An 18,355-nucleotide genomic window follows, 5' to 3' on the forward strand; every position below is an offset into this window, starting at 1 on the left:
GAAAGAGTTCTACTCACTGCCTATTGCACAACCTGGCACTGCAAAAGGGAAGGTCTTGCCAGATGCAGACATGGAAGGGCTGCATGACTCCTCCAATGAGGATGACATTGAAAGGGATGAGGGCAAAGAGTTTGAGGAAGCCAAGGCTGCAGGAGAAGGAGCTTTAGCACGGGCCAGATGAGGTAGGCATTGACGTGAGGCCCTCATAGCCAATAGATTCCAAGAGAATGATGACGAGTAGTCTGCATCCTCTTGAACAAGTGTCCTCTCTTATGGACCCACATGAACACCAACATCGCTAACCCTATCCATGCTTCAAACTGAGATTGAGCTCTCAACCATTCTGCCAACCAATGTCCTGGTCCTTTGAAGGATGATGAAGGGTCGGCAACATGTGTCCTTCTTGAGAGGAGGTTCAACGAGGGCATTCTGGCATCACACATCAGAAGACATAGCCTCTTGTAACGTCTCTGCAGCTTCACAGTAGCAACAGAAGCCTAGTAGAGGCAGGAGCAGCTCCATAATCCATACTGGCAGCTTTATGCCTTCAGTCTGACAAAGGTCCTCAAGGAGATACATCTGCTAAAATGGGACAACACATTCTGTGTCGCCTTGATGGTTTAACTGAGAGGTCACACAAAATGTAAACACATCATGAACCAATCAAGGTAACGCTTGTTTGATAATAAAGGGCTCTCTTCAGATTCATTGAAATCTGGGTTGCATCCCATTGGTATCCTCAAAAGTGTCAAAAGCTACCATATGCACTTCCAGAACATGCTCTAAGGCTACTTTGATCGCATCACATGATCATTTGTATTTATCTTCAATTACCTTAGCGAGCGTAGAGGTGAGAGGAGGCTACTCAAAACCTGTGGCTCAGCTCTGCATCCCTGCAATGTGACAAGAGCCTTGTGGCCGCAATGCAGGCAACTGCAAAGTTAGGAAAGGCAGAAGGATGGAGGGTCGAGCGCCAGCAAAATGAAGTGCCTTCGAGGTTCAGAGCTCCAGCACATAAATGTGGAAAGGTGCTCACACTTTTCACTGAGCTTAGCAATTGAGCACTTTGAGAGCTGGATACACGCAAGGTGGACACATGATTGCTGAGTAAGGTCCCATAGATAGGAAATGACAGTGAATAAATGGAGTGTGAGCATCTATGACCTTTCTCTATGTCTCAATGGAAATGAGACCTTCACCTTACAATAATGCAGAGAAGATGTGTGAACACCTTAGCCTCAATCTTAAACAGGCAAGAATGAAGAATACATCCTGCAGCACATCACGTGAACAAGGTTCTTTACACCAGCAAATTTGCTTCAATGATGTTGCAAATGATTTGAGTGCACATACACACTGTGAAAGCTGACAACATTGACCAGGGCACCTGGTTTTGACATCTACAATAAGTGGCATTAGGGACCATTGTGTCACACCTGATGGACAACATAAAGAGGAGGCATATAGAGAAGCTGTGAAATGGGTGGTATTCTATTTACTTCACTGCAAAGTATACATCTTATGGTTATCACCCGTGCCACCATCGTGCTCCTAATATTTCTTAATTTTCCTAACCCTACCGCTACATCTTGGTGCATCACCAACATCTACAGCAGAGGTGGATGCAGCCTGCTGACTGCTACGCCTTGTAGCCTGTGATGATGCCCTCTGGAGGGCCGAAACATGGATGGCCCCAGACTGCTTTGGGTCTCCTGCAGTGGGCAGTGCACCCTCCTGAGCCTGTGGAGCTGTAGGTGATGGGGTCACAGGAAGAGGGGATTGGGATCAGCTGGACACTCCTGAAGTCTCATGGGCAGATGGCCCCAGGATGTCCAGATGTTGGTCCCCCTCCCTATGGGTGCCCAAGGGCCCCTGGCTGACTCCTTGAGGAAAAGCGTTAGCTGGAGTGAGATCGAGTTGCCCTGCCTCCCTCTTGCACAGCCACTGATGGATGCCACCAATGACCACAGTGACGAAGTGCTGCTCCTACAGCAGTGCAGGACATATGTCCTGGACTAAAGTCTCCATGGCAGCTGCCATCCTACCAATGTTGACCTCGGTGCATTGGCATGCCGATGCTATAACTCAGACTGAACACATATGGACTCCTCCACTGTTTGTTGCAATCTGTGCAAAGCAGCTGACAACGCTTCCTGATATTCCCTTGATTGTTGCTGAAGCTCCACCAACTGATTTAGGATTGAGTCCGAAGGCTCGCCATCAGACTCGGACTCAGCAGAATCCTGGCATCCAGCAGTCAACAGAGCACTGAATACCCCCAATGTCCCCACCTCCACCTGCTGTGGACCAGATTGTGTGCTATGCTCACCAGATTGTGACCCCAAGGCTACTCCAGAATAGGAACTGTCGAAGTGTATGATTCTGTGCTGGTGGAGAGTGTGGATGAGCACTGTGATGGGTCTTTGGTGCTCCCCTCTTCTCCTACCTCTGAAGTGTTTTCAGGGCTGGATATGAGGCTGGATGATACCCTCGGACGCTTTCCAGAGGTGCATATGAAAGAAAGTAGAGATTACTTAAGGATGGCAAGTGACTAGAAGATAGCAGAATGGACTCACAGTATGGTTGTCTGAGGGATGAACTAGTGCAGGGTTCCCACTGGGGTTGGTGCCGCCCATCTGATCATCACCACATGCATGATCCCTGTCCTCTCCAGCCAGCGCAATGGCACGCTCCTCATATGGAGTGAGGGCTTTAATTTCAGCCATTCCACCCCCAATCTGGGACCTCTCCTATTGAGTGTGAGCTTGTCCTGCATGAAGACAAATGGAGAGATTGTGAGTGGGACACTTGCCAAGGCAGATGATAAGGATGCCTGTCTGAGTGTGTGCTGGGTGGAGCAGTGGACAGGATGAGGATGTGATGTACACAGGACATGATGCCTTCAGCTGGCAGGATGTGAGATCCCTGTGGAGTGTCATCCTGCTAAGTCCTGATGGGCTTGTGACTATGTTAGTTGAGGGTGATGAGATGATTGACTTACCCTGCTGGAATGGATGAGATCATTCATCCTCCTCCTACACTGGGTTATAGACCTACTCACATTTGTACTGATCAGTGAAGCAACCACTGGAGGTGGCATTGGTGGACCTCCTCTCGCTATCACTGGGGTAGAGGACATCCCAGTGGGACTCAACAGCATCCAGCAGGTGGTCCAGCAAAACATCACTGAACTTGGGAGCTGCAGCCTTCTTGTCTTTTGGGGCCATTTCTTCCCTGGGGCTATCCTGGCGTGGTGACATTGAGAAGGCTGAGTGCTGGTGCGGTTTAAATATGGCACCTGGAGGAAACAACGGCGGGTAGGTGAACAGAAGGTCACCTGCCCACGACCTGACGTGCTTCCAGTTTTTGCATTGGTAACGAGGCAGGAATGAGCGGACAATAGGGCGCAAAAAGCCGTCATTGTGCTTGGCGGGGAAAATGCCGCCCAGAGTTAACGTTTCAGGTCGATGATGTTTCATCAGAACTGGGGAAAGTTAGAGATATAATAGATTTTAAGCAAGTGAAAGTTGGGGGGAACATTGGAAAAAGAACTAGAAGAACAAAAGGGAATATCTGTGATAGGCGGAAGACAGGCAAATATAAATCATAGAATGGTTACAGAAGCCAGAATCCTGGTGGGATTAATCCAACGGGCTCAAGAGGCCTCTGCCAACTACCCAGCCCAGCAGGTTTCCCTTTGATGGTGGATCCAGGGGTCATTCCTTATTGGGCCCCTTGGGTTCACTTGAAGGGCACCAACAGAAGGAGGTCATTTGACCTATCGTGTCCATGCCAGCTGTCTGAATGAGCAAGTCATCTAGTCCCACTCCCCCACTTTTTCCTCATAGCCCCACAAATTTTTGACAAAAGGATTGGTGGTTCAAGGGCAAAGGGAGTGGTAATAGGATAAGTAAAGAAACAAAAGTTGAGATTAGAGAAGGTGTGAATGGCAGAAGGATGAACAGCTGTGGCATGAAAGCAAAGAGAGAGAAATAAAAGGACAGTAAAATTAAAACCTGCACAATTTGCCTTCAACAAATTCATGCTGACTTTCTTTAGTTAATCCTCATTGGGACAAGAGTAATGCTATTTGAAGTGACAAGGTGGTTTTCATGAGTATTAAGTACTTACACCAAACTCTCAAAGTTATAGGTCTGGATTTTACACTTCCCTCACCAATGGGTTTGAAGGCATGTGTTTGTTAAATTCAGTGGGCAGCCTGCATATCTGCCCGCCTCTGCCCCCACTGCAATTATACCAGAGCAGGGATGGCCTGGGTGACCAACCAGCCAGTGGGCCAATTGAGGCCCTTAAGTAGGCAATTAATGCCTACTTAAGGGCCTCATCCCATCAATGCTGGGATTGAGGAAGAAATAAGGAAGAAATAATGGGAGGTTGTCAGAAAGGTACAGCGATAATCATGGGGAATTTTAATCTACATATAGGCTGGAAAAATCAGATGGGAAAGGATAGTCTAGATGAGGAGTTCATACAATGTTTTTGGGATAGTTTCTTGGAACAGCATATCCTGGAGCCAACCAGAGAGCAGGTTATACTATAACTGGTATTGTGCAATGAGGTAGGATTAATTAATGACCTCATAGTGAAGGTGCCCCTAGGCAGCAGCAATCATAATAGGATTGAATTTTACTCAGTTTGAGGTAAAGAAGAGTGTGTCCAAGACTAGTATTTTGAACTTAAAAAGGGGCAATTATGAAGGGATGAAAGCAGAGCTAGGTAAAGTGAACAGGCAAATTAGGTTAATGGTAGATCAATAGAGATGCAGTAGCAGACACTTAAAGGGATATTTCAGAATATATACATTCCAATGAGAAAGAAAAATTCCAAGGGGAAGACCCACCACCCGTGGTTAACCAGAGAAGTTAAAGATATTATCAAACTTGAGGAAAAAGCATATAATTGCACCAGGATGTGTGGCAGTCCAGAAGATTGGACAGAATATGGAAAACAACAGAGAATGACTAAATGATTAATGAAGAGGGAAAAATTACAAGAGTACGAGAGAAGGCTAGATAGAAACATAAACAGAGAAGGTAAGAGTTTCTATAGATATTTTAAAAAGAAAATTGTTAACAAAGTTAGCGTTAGTCCTATAGAAAGTAAGTCTGGGGAATTAATAATGGAAAATAAGGAGATGGTAGATGAATTGAACAGGTATTTTGTATCGGTCTTCACTATAGAGGTCACAAGTAACATCCCAGAAACAGCTGTAAATCAGGATTTGGGAGGGAAGAACTCAAGAAAATTACAATCACCCAGAAGCAGTACTTAACAAATTGTTGAAACTGTAAGTTGACAAATCCCCTGGTCCTGTTGGGTCTTTATCTGGCTGATAGGCTGTAACGAGTGGTGTGCCCCAGGGATCAATGCTGGGTCCTCAACTCTTTACAATTTATATAAATGGCTTGGATGAAGGGACCAAAGGCATGGTTGCTAAATTTGCTGATTATATAAAGATAGATAGGAAAGTAAGTTGTGAAGAGGACATAGGAGGCTACAAAGTGGCAAAGATAGGTTAAATGAGTGAACAAAGATCTGGCAAATGTGGGAAAATGTGAAATTATCCATTTTTGGCAGGAAGAATAAAAAATAAGCATATTATCTAAATGTTGAGAGATTGCAGAGCTCTGAGATGCAGAGGGATCTAGGTGTCCTAGTTCATGAATTTCAAAAGGTTAGCATGCAGGTACAGCAAAGTAATCAGGAAAGATAATAGAATGTTAAAATTAATGTGAGGGGAATCGAATCCAAAAGTAGAGAGATTATGCTCCACTTATACAGGGCATGGGTAAGACTACATCTGGAATATTGTGTACAGTATTAGTCTCCTTATTTAAGGAAGTGCACTGGAATCAGTCCAGAGAAGGTTTACTAGACTAATACCTGGAATGGGAGGGTTGTCCTATGAGGAACGGTTGGACAGGCTAGGCTTGTATCTGGTGATTTTTAGAAGAGTAAGGGTCGACTTGATTGAAATATATAAGATCTTGAGGGTGGATGTGGAAAGGATGTTTCCTCTTGTGGGGGAATCTAGAACCAGGGGTCACTGTTGAAAAATAAGGGGTTGCCCATTTGAGACAGAGATGAGGAGAAAATTTTTCTCTCAGAGGGTAGTGAGTCTTTGGAACTCTCTTCCTCAAAAGGCGGTGAAATCAGAGTCAGAATATTTTTAAGGCAGAGCTAGATAGATTCTTGATAAGCAAGGGGGTAAAAGGTTATTAGAGATAGGTGGGAATGTGGAGCTGAGGTTACAATCAGATCAGCCATGATCTTATTGAATGGCAGAGCAAGCTTGAGGGGCCGAGTGGCCTTCTCCTGCTCCTAACTCATATGTTCGTATGTCTGTATGATCACTATAAAATAGTCACTAGTGACTAGTATCGCTAATACCAGTGATACTAATATCACTAAGGAATAGGAAATTCAAGAAAAAAGTCTACCCAGAGAATGGGGAGAATGTGAAGCTTGCTACAAGATGGAGTAGTGTGAAAGCAGAGGTGCATTTAAGGAGAAGGTAGTTAATCACATGAAGGAGAAAATAGAATAATATGCTGATAGGGTGAAATAAAGTAGGGTCAATAGGGTGAAATGAAGTAGGGGGGAGAAGGCTTGTGTGAAGCATAAACAAAGGCATAGAACAGATAGGCCAAATGGCCTATTTCTGTGCTGCAAATTCTATGTATGTAAAATCACAACTAATTTTCTTGCTAATTGTTAAGTTACCTTTGGCTTTTATCAATTCTGTTTCATTTTTCCACTAGGTGGCAGCTGAAATATTTTAAAGGCTTCCATGGGATGGTGTGCTTGTCAGCAACTACACAGAAATGGAATTTGCACTAGAGGATAGCATTGAGGGTGGTGATAGTGAGATCAAAGCCAATAAACCAAGCAGCATTTCAGGCGATGTTGTCAAAATACAGGGTATATTATTTTCCTTGCGAAAAGGGTTGTCCTTCTCATATTTTACATTGTTAAATGTTTACAGTCCCAGGCATTTTTTTGACAACTATAATAAAACATTAAATGTTAAAAGTGTAGGTAAAACTACCTGCATATTTTCATATCAGTGTTATTTTCACCAGCTTAAAAAAAAAATAAAAATGGCTTAAATCCGGCTGAGTAACATCAAATAAACAAGTTCACATTATTAATTTTGAATTGAATCCATCTCTAATTACCCACCATTTTCTCAGTCCTCAGGTCCAGTACAGGTTAAATTGCTGCATTAATGGTATGTAATCACATAACAATATCAATTTTAATCTTTTGGAGGAATTCAGAACCAGGGGGCACATAATTATAACTAGGCCATTTGGGAGGGAAATCAGGAAGCACCTTTTCACATAGAGGGTTGGAATATGAAAAACTCTCTTTCATAAGGCATTGGAAGTGGGGATAATTGAAGGTTTCAAAATTGACATTAACAGATTTTTATTAAGTGTGGGTGTCAAGGGATATTGAGAAAGGGCAGGTAAATAAAGTTGAGGTACAGTCAGCCATGATCTAACTGAATGTAGGAACAGACTCAAGCAGTTGAATGGCCTAATGCTGTTTCTATGTTCTTAATAATTTTAATTCTCAATTTAATGATAATGAAGGAGAGAATAGTTTGCAGTTCTGTAGCTTGTATTTTTATTTTATATTAAAGGACTAGTTTAATTCCTGAATTAATTAATATATATTTCATTAAAAATTATATGTTCGCATACATTTCCACAACATTACCTCCAGTTATGTTCTTTGTCAAAAGTGTCAGCCATGGCTCAGTTGGTAGCACTCTTGCCTGTGATCCACAGGGTTCTCGGTTAAAATCCCAATCCAGTGCTTGAGCACAAAAATCAAGGCTGACTGAGGGACTGCTCCACTGTTGGAGGTGCTGTCTTTCGGATGAGATGTTAAACCGAGGGCTCCATCTTCCTGCTTGGGTGGATGTAAAACGAACCCTTGCTGCTATTTCAAAGAAGAGTAGGGGAATTATCCCTGGCCAATATTTATTCCTCAATTAACAGCATTAAAAACAGATTTTATCCGGTCATTATCACATTGCTGTTTGTTGGAGGTTGCTGTGTGCAAACTGGCTACCATGTTTCCCTGCATTGCAATAATGATTACACTTCAAAAAAACTTAACTGGCTTTAAATCACTTTGAGACATCTGGTGATCATGAAAAGCGTTGCATAGATGTCAGTCTTTCTTTCTTTTTGTCACACTTTTGTGTGAACATCTCCATTTATAAATCCCTATGCAAAAATATATAATGGAAATGGTCTTTGCAAATTTGTGTTCATGTAAACATTCATTGATATACAGGTAAAAGCCTCAATGTCAATTCTTCTTTAAGTAACTGCATATCATAGAGACTACGATTGCAGTTAAAACATTGCATGAATGAATTATATTACTTTACAAATGTGATCGCAACAACTACAACTTGCATTTATATAGCATCTTTAACATAGGAAATTATCTCATGGTGCTTCAGCAGAAGGCATTGCTGCCAATGGTGGAGTGAAGGCAGTGGAGATACACAAAAGATCAGAGTTGGAGAAGTGCACAGATCTTGGAGAGTTGTAGGGCTGAAGAAGCTTATAGCAATGGGGAGGGGTGAGGCTGTGGAGGGTTTTGAACATGAGAATTTTAAAACTGAAAGATTGGGGGACTGTAGAAGCAGAAAATTAGTTTGGTTTTGAGAGGTTTACTTAAGCCTCAGTTTTAATGTCTTCTCTGAAAGCAGATACTTAGGAGGTGTGGATTAGCATAGTGTCCCTTCGATCTGCCTCTCTTTGCATTGGGGACAAATGGCTTCCCTCCACTTTACACCTGTTTGAATGACGTCATCTGCAATGAGGAAAGAACTGTGGAATGGGATACCGTATCCTGCTATTCCATCGTAAAATATATCAGAGGACTAGTGTTGCACCACTATTGACCACATTGATTCCTGTACACTCTTATACTGATTCCAGGAGCTTGAGCACAAAATCCAGGTTGACAATCCAACATAGTACTGATGGAGTGCTGTCCCATCCAAGGTACCACCTTTTGGATGAGATGTTCACTGAGGCTCCTTTTGCCATCTTGGATGAATGCAAAAGATTCAATGTCATTATTTTGAAGAAGAGCAGGGGAGTTCTTCCCAGTGACCTAGCTAATTTTTACCCTTCAACCAGCAACCCCAAAAAAAACACAGATTATCCGTTCATTGCTATTCGTGGGAGCTTGTTGTGTGCAAATTGCCTTCTGCATTTCAAACATTACAATGGTACTTCACTAGGTGTAAAGAGATTTGGGATATCTTGAGGTTGTGAAAAGTGCTATATAAATATAAGTCCTTTTTTACACGGATTGTGAAGGATAGGAGCTGTCATCAGCTAGCCTATTAATTTTGTTTTGGTCTGCATAAAGGCACTATCTACTAGCTAAGTCAGAGATACATTTATTCCTTTGGTGTAATTGTTTATCATGGTATCTATTCCAAAGAAAGAGGATGAGTGGAGGATAACAGCTTTTGAAATGTGGGCATGACAGAGGATGCTCAGAACCAGCTGGATGGACAGAAAGACAAATGAGTGGGTGAGATCAAGAGTGGAAGTTCAGGAATCAAAAGGTTTGCTAAATACAGTTAAAAAGAGAAAGCTAGCCAAATATAGACACTGGAAACAAAGACCAGGCAGCCTTGTCCTGGCAACAACTGATTGAGAAATTAAGGGTAAACACAGAAAAGGAAGAAGAAAAATCGGTTGGGCGGATATCATCGAGATGTGGCCTGAGGTAGGCTTGAAGAAAGCTACAGAAGAAGCAAGACGATGCCAACAGCTTCGCTAAGGCTATGGTGGCAATGAACGAATGAACTATTCATGGCAAGAACATAAAAATCAACAAATTTTGGCCAATTATCTTAAATTTGTGTTAGTGACTCTCCTGGCAGTGGAAACAGTTTCTCCCTATCTATCTTACCAAAATCCCATGTAACTTTGAAAACCTCTGTACCCTTTTCCAGGCCCTGATGTCCTTTTTAAAGTAGGGCTCCCAGAATTGGACATAATGCTGTAGCTAAGGTATAACCAATGATACATACATAAAATATATATATAAGTTAAAGCCTTTTTAAAATTATTTTCAAGGGCAATTGACATTTAGGTATGAAGTATTACGTTTGTTGGAATCATGTGATGTGATCCAACATGTTTTGCAATTCAGTCCCTTCTGCAAATAATTGGTGCCTTGATGTTGACCTGATATCTCCACTATATGCATTGGAATATTCATTCCCTCTATCTGCAATACTTATAGGCCAGAATTTTTCTGTTGGCAAGGAGGGGGCGGGGCCCGCTCGCCAACATGGGATGATGTTGGGGGTTCCCCCCGACATCATCTCGCCCCATTTAAATATTCAGGAAGACAGGCGGACAGTGCAATCAGCTGTCCGCCTGCCGACCTGTTAATGGCCAATTGAGGCCATTGACAGAATAATTAAGCCAATGAAAGGCCCTGCCCGTCCAACCTTAAGGCTGGCGGGCAGGCCAGGAGCCCCAGCAGGCTTCTGAAAAACATGCAACCTCATCCACCGGCGGGATGTGGTTTCATGTCTGTTTTAAAAAACTTTAATAAAGTTTATGTGATATTTATTAACATGTTCCATCTCATGTGACATTGTCACATGAGGGGGACATGTTAATAATTCTTTTATTTTTCTAGTTTTAAAGTTTATAAAACTTTCAGCGCTGTCCCTGATACAGCACCTTGTCTCAGGGAGATGTGCGTTCTTTCGCACTCTGACAGTTGGGGAATCCCTCCCCCACCCCCTGCACAGGAAGCGCATAGCGCTTTCCGTCAGGCGGCCTGCTGGGTGGGCCTTAATTGGCCCGCCCACTCAAAATGGCGGCAGGGCCTGTTTCAGCGGCAGTGATCGGCTGCCCGCCCGCCGCCATGTTGGTGGGGCCCGCACGCCCATCAAGGACAAAATTCTGCCCCATGGTGTGATGTTAAAAATCAATTAATTATCAATTAAATAGATTTAGAGTTGTCAGCTATGTATATTTAAAATAAATAATTGATCAAGATTCAGTTGTTCCTTAAGTCAGTAATGATTTTGGCTATTTTAGAATATTCCCCAAGTATGTGTTCTCAGAAAGCTGGAAAATAAAGGATGGTCATTGAAGTACTGTTGTAAGGATAGGCAATGTCAACTGTACTGCAGTGGAGGTAAAAGAATATCTTCTGGCTTTGGTGTACTTTGGATCTTGATGAGGTGCTACTTATTTTAATTATAGCAGTTACTGTTAAGTAGTGTAAACTGTGATCCAATAAGTGTTGGAGGCAAAACAAAAGCACAATACTGTGGATGCTGGAAATCTGGGCCAGAGTTTTTCCCTTCCCTGGGGGGGGGGGGGGCTTGGCGGGAGTGGGTAGGGGCAGTCAGGAAGCCAACCGCTGCCCGTGATTGGCTCCACTCCGCGATTTCACGTGGGCGGACCAATTAAGGCCTACTCTGCATGGATCGTGAGCAGCATCACTCAGCACTACCTGTGCGGGTGGGGGTAGGAGGGAGAGCGGGCCTGGTGCGCAGTTCGCACATGCGCGTGAAAGCGCACTTCAATCTCCCTGAGGCACAGAGCTGCCTCAGGGAGATTGAAGCACTTTTTAAAAAAATTAATAAAGACAGTAAAAATTTAATAAAACATGTCGCCTCATGTGACTGTGTCACAAGATGAGACATGTTTTTAATTTCAAAATAAAGTTTTTATTTAATGTGTATTAGCTTTTGGAAACCTCATCCTGCTGGTGGATGAGGTTTCCTAAAAAATGTAAAGGCCGCTTGGCCTTTTCGCCTGCCCACCAACCATTAGGTTGGATGAGCAGCATAAATTTCAAGTTAATTACCTTGTTAATGACCTTAATAGGCCTTTCAATTATTGGCAGGGGCACAGCCGACTCCGGCTTGTGCCTGTAGAACGTAATATCATGGGAGTGCACGATGACGCCTGACATCATCGCGTGTCATATTACGCTCGGGTGCAAGCCCGCAAGGTGCACATAAAATTCTGGTCTTGAAGTAAAACCGGAAAATGCTGGAAACATTCAGCAGGTCAGGCAGTGTTTGCAGAGAGAGAAACAGCTGAGGGTTTTGGGTTGATAACCCTTCATCAGTATTTAGTCTGTTGAAAGGTCATTGTCCTGAAACAACAACTTGCATTTTTGTCCCAGCATTAATGCAGTAAAATGTCCCAGTGCACTTCAGAGGAGCCTTATCAAACATTGAGCCCATAAGGAGAAAGCTCTGTTTCTCTCTCCACAGATTCTGCCTGACCTGTTGCATATTTCCACCATTTTCTGTTTTTATACTGGTTGGAGAGGATGAAGTATACGAGGACACTGAATCTTAATAAGGCGCGAGCTACCAACACCCATTTCGGCCTGACATATATGGGGTTCCTAACACAACAGCTTTGTAATTAACTACAACAGAAATGGTTAGTACTTCTTGACTGCTTTAAACATGGGTGGTTTTAATTGTGGAGTCTGAATCAAATCGAAGCTGGAACTTTAAGCAGAAATACGCAGAGTACAGCAAAGTACAAGAGAAGTTGCAAAGGTGCCATGTTGTGGATGAATGGTTTTGAGTATTTTAGAATGTTGATGAGGAAGATTAGTCATACCATACATATTCTGCACTGCAGTGTGCAGACACACATATTTTCAGGGCTGGTGAAGAGGGTGGCAAAAATCTAAATAAACTATTCATAAAGCTATTTTGATGAGGAAACAAACAGGTTTCAGCGGTGGGAATGAAAGGTCAAGATCTACTGCTTTACTGCCACATTTACTGACATACAAATAAATTTCCATGTATTTACATTGCAGTCTTTCCCAAAATTTCATATGATATTCCTCATTCTGTTTACATCATAGTTTTACAAACATGATTATTCCAAAACTACAAGCCAGTAAATAATATCAAAGAATGTAATTTAATCTAGCCACTCTATCATAATGATTATTGATTATGTAAATTGCACATAAAATCATCGAGTAACTGTTGCAGGGACGCTTAGTATTGTAACATGTGAGCCATAAACACATTATAATGTGCATTTTTTCTAGTATATACCCTGTGAAAAGTGTAGAACAATGAGAATACACAATCAGTATCATAATATTCTCCTTTTTCATGTAAATAAATCTGTAGTTATAAATGCAATATTCATTACATAATATCAATTTTCAAAAGTTAATTGTTGGGGTTTGGAGTGCACGCAAAACTGAAGGTTCACCCAGAGCACCTAATACTGTTATATCAGCTCCACATACTCCCTTTTGAATGAATTTCTAATATCATACAACACACTAAACATCCATTATGTAGAAATAGAAATACTTCAATTTAATTCACTCCTTTTATGACCTCAGCGCATCCCAAAGCTCTTTATAATAAAGCAGCAGGGGAAGATTGTGCTGTCGTGGTAATGTCACTGAGCTAATAATCTAGAGACCCATGCTAATGCCCTGGGGACATGATTTTGAATCCCACCATAGCTGCTGATGAAATCTAGACCCAATTTTAAAAAAATCAGGAATTGAAAGTTGCTATAAAAACGGAAATCTGCCATCCTTACTTGGTCTGGCCTAATTGTGACTCAGACCCACAGCTACGTGATTGACTCTGAAATGGCTTGGCAAGCCACTCAGTTCAAGGTAACAAATGCTGGCCTTGCCTGCAATACCCAAATTCCATGAAAGAATTTTTAAAAGTGCCTTTTGAAGTCACTGTTTTAATGTAGGAAATGCAGCAGACAATTTATGCACAGCAAACTGCCACAAACAGCAATGTAATTATGATCATCAATTTTTAGTGGTATTGTTTGAGAAATAACTATTGGCCAGGATACCAGGGAGAACTCCCCTGCCCTTTCTTGAAACCTGAGAAGGGCCCCTTATAACATTTCATCTGAAACATTGCAAATCCAACAGTGCAGCACTTCCTCAGTATTGCACTGGAGTGTTAGCATGAAATATGTGCTTAAATCTTTGGAGTGGAAATTGAACCCATGACCTTCTAACTTCTTTATAATCCCAGGAGGGACAGTGGCTAGTAGGCATTCATCGTGTTAGAAATCAAGAAGGATGGATTTAATGCCATTTCCTGTTTCTTAAAGTCGGTGTATAAGATTCAGAGGAGAAGTGTTAAACCTTCCTCTGAGACTAAATTCATACAAGTCGGATTGGTTTAAGTTACAGTATATACTCATGTATAAGACTACAAACATACAAGATTTAAATCAATATTTTGCATCGGTCTTCACGGCAAATGAAATTATAAATATTCCAAAGATATCAGATAAGCAAGGAGCTAAAGGGAGGAAAGATCTAGTAACAGTCTCTATCATGAGAGGCAAAGTATTTGAGAAACTAATGGGACTAAAGGCAGACAAGTCACTAGGACTGATGGCCTGCATCCAAGCGTTTTAAAGGAAGTGGCTGCAGAGATAGTGGAGGCATTGGTCGAAATATTCCAGAATTCATTGGATTCTGGGAGGGTCCCAGTGGATTGGAAAACCATTAATGTGATGCCCCTGTTCAAGAAGGGAGGGAGACAAAAAGCAGGAAACTATAGGCCAGTCAGCCTAACATCTGTCATTGAGAAAATGCGAGAGTCCATTATTAATGAATAATTAGCAGGACATTTAGAAAAGCTTAACACAATCAGAGTCAACATGGTTTTGGTGGGGGAGTCCAGAACCAGGGGTCACAGTCGAAGGACATGGGGTAGACTATTTAGGACTGAGATGAGGAGAAATTTCTTCACCCAGAGAGTGGTAAGCCTGTGGAATTCGTTACCACAGAAAGTAGTTGAGACCAAAACATTGTATGCTTTCTAGAAGGAATTAGATATAGCTCTAGGGGCAAAAGGGATCAAAGGGTATGGGGAGAAAACGGGAGCAGGCTACTGAGTTGGATGATCAGCCATGATCATAATGAATAGCGGAGCAGGCTCGAAGGGCCGAATGGCCTACTCCTGCTCCTAGTTTCTGTGTTTCTATGTTTCTATTAGAAAGGGAAATCATGTTTGACAAATTTGCTAGAGTTCTTTGAGGATATAACAAGCAGAGTTGATAAAGGGGAACCGGTAGATGTAGTGTATTTGGATTTCCAGAAGGCATTCAATAAGGTGCCACACAAAAGCTCATTGCACAAGATAAGAGCTCACAGTATTGGGGGTAATGTATTAGTATGGACTGAGGATTGGTTAACACACAGAAGACAGGGAGTCAGGATTAATGGGTCTTTTTCAGGTTGGAAAGATGGAACTAGTGGAGTCCCACAAGGATCAGTCCTAGGGCCTCAATTATTTACTATCTATATTGACTTGGAGGAGTGGGCAGAGTGTAATGTATCCAAATTTGCTGATGATACAAAAATAGATGGGAGGGCATGTTATGATGAGGACTTAAGGAATCTGCAAGGGGATATAGACAGATAGAGTGAGTGGGCAAAAACTTGACAGATGGCATTTAATGTAGAAAAGTGTGAGGTCATGCACTTTGATAGGAAAAATCAAAAGGCAGACTATTATTTAAATGGAGAGAGACTCCAAAAAAGTGTGGCATAGAGGGATCTGGGTATTCTTGTGCATGAAACACAAAAAGATAGCATGCAGGTACAGCAAGTGATTAAAAAGGCAAATGGAATTTTGGTCTGTATTGCTAGGGGGTTGGAGTTTAAAAATAGGGAAATATTGTTACAACTATACAGGGTGTTGGTGAGGCCACACTTGGAGTACTGTACAGTTTTGGTCCCCGTATTTAAGAAAGGATATAGTGGCACTGGAGGCAGTTCAAAAGAGATTCACTAGGCTGATTCCTGGGATGAAAGAGTTCACTTATCAAGAATGGCTAAACAGGTTAGACCTTTATTCATTAGAGTTTAGAAGAATGAGGGATGATCTTATTGAAATGTACAAGACTCTGAAAGGGCTTGACAGGTTAGATGTTGAGAAGATGTTTCCACTAGTGGGGGAGTCTCAAACTAGGGGACATAGTTCCAGAATAAGGGGACACTGATTTAAAACTGAGATGCAAAGGAATTTCTTCTCTCAGAGGATAGTGAATGTTTGAAATTCTCTACCTCAGAGAGTTGTGGAGGCTGGATCACTGAAAGTAGTCAAAGATGAGGTAGATAGATTTTCGAAATATCAGGGAGTTGAGGGCTATGAGGAGCTAGCATGAAAGAGGAGTTGAGGCCTGGGGCAGATCGGCCATGATCTTATTGAATGGCGGGGCAGGTTTGAAGGGCCGAATGGCCTACTCCTGCTCCTATTTTTTATGTTCTTATGTAAAATTGGCATCTAGTAAAGACCAGCTGGTCCATCAAGACTGCCCACACCTCATGCTGGCTGTAGTAATATGATTAGACGTTTCATCCTTCCCTTCCCAACCCTGTCCTTCACAGCCATGTAATCTTTTGGGATAGATAAAAACAACCCCCAGTAAAACCAAGGGGAAAATAGAAACATTGGGTGGAATTTTCCATCCCCCCCCTGGTGTCGGACATGATGGGTGGCATGAATGGACAATATGGCGCGATCGGTTTTACAGCGGCGGGAAACCAGTTTGTGATCATCCACTCAGCCCACTGACAGCGGGCTGCATTTCCTGCCATCGGACATCAGGAACCTCATTGTAATCTATCAGCATATCATTATCAGGCCATTCTGCTGGATTCGTTCCCCCTCATTTGTTGGATCTTCCATCTTCCTGCTGATGTGTTTCACAACAGCACATAAAAGGCGTGCATTTGGCGGCCTGCACTTTGAGGGGAACTTGGAGGTGACTACACAGTAACGTTGTAATACGCTCACCAGGGTCACCTGTTGGACTTCAAGCTTCAGGGGCGTCAGGAGGGTTGGGGTTAAGGGCAGCCTTGTTGTTGAGACAACTTATGGTGGGATGGGCATGGGCAGCCCTGGCGTTGAATATAGTGCACAAGCATTCGGGGTGGGGGGGTAGGGCGGGCGAGGGAAATGTCCACGCATTAGTTGTACAAAGTGACCATTCCTCTGCAATTGAGACAGCTCAGGTGCAGCCACATTGATATGATCGTGGTTGGGCTCCTAGCTTATCTGCTCACTCAAGCAACACAGAGGCATCAAAGTGCCACCAAGTGCTCCAGAACTTCCCCACCCCATCCCCCCCACCCCCGGCACAGACTGTGAACTCAAGAGCACTTTAGTGGACTGCAGAACAGTTGGATGACTGAACATGTTGTATAATCTCCTCGCTAAAGCTGGCCATGGAGCAGTCGCTGCTGGAGGCACTCACAGCCCCATGCAATGTCAGCATCCTAGTTTGGACCAGTCTCCCCCATGGTCCAAGTTAACAGGCAGCCAGGCAGCGCACTAATCTCTGGCCATCCAAGAGGTGGCCAGAACTCTCTGGGAAGCGTTAAGGGGCCGTCACACTTAACCAGAATAGATTCTTAGTACACCCATACTAACCCACATGTCTCTGTCTTCCAATTTTGCAGGAGGAGTTCATCAGGATCATGAAGCCTGATGAACTAGCTGTATGCCTAATGGCCTACAGAGCGCAAAGACGATGGAGGAGAGAGCGACTGAGGCTCTTGGCTGCGCAGAGACAGGAGCAGCAACCTCAGGAAGAATGGACGGCTAGGGCTCCTGCACACACTACTCAAGAGCCACAGTGAGCCATCGCAGGCTGGTGCCTAGTGACACCCAGGGTCTATGGACGCTGCCTTTCATCCCTGCAGATCACCGAGAACCAGTGTTGCTGAAGATTGCGCATGTCTAGGGAGCTGTTCGGTCACATCTGCCGGCTAATGCAGGATTGTGTGCCATGGGGTCATGGAGGACATCCATTGCCAGTGGCCGTGAAAGTGACAGCGGTCCTCAATTTCAATGCCAGTGGCTCCTTTCAGGGCTCCACAGGTGACCTCTGTGGGATCTCACAAGCCTCCACCCATAAATGCATCCATGAGGTCACAGATGCTATCTTTGCGAGGGCCACACAACTTTATGCATTTTGCCCGGGACCAGGACAGCCAGGATGCAAGAGCGATTAGATTCGCCCAGATCTTGGGTTTCCCATTGGTGCATGGTGCAATCAACTGCACTCAAATGGCGCTCAGATCTCTGTTGCAACACATGTTGGACTACATCAGCCGCAAGGGGTTCCATTCACTGAATGTGGAGCTGGTGTGTGACCACCAGAAACGCATCCTGCAGATGTGCGCACTGTTTCCAGGGAGTGTGCATGATGCCTACAATCTCAGTTGATCACAGATCTCTGGAGTCTTCCCGGGTCCACAGAAGCTACAG

This window comes from Carcharodon carcharias, chromosome 10 (genome assembly GCF_017639515.1).
Source record: "Carcharodon carcharias isolate sCarCar2 chromosome 10, sCarCar2.pri, whole genome shotgun sequence".
NCBI lineage: Eukaryota > Metazoa > Chordata > Chondrichthyes > Lamniformes > Lamnidae > Carcharodon > Carcharodon carcharias.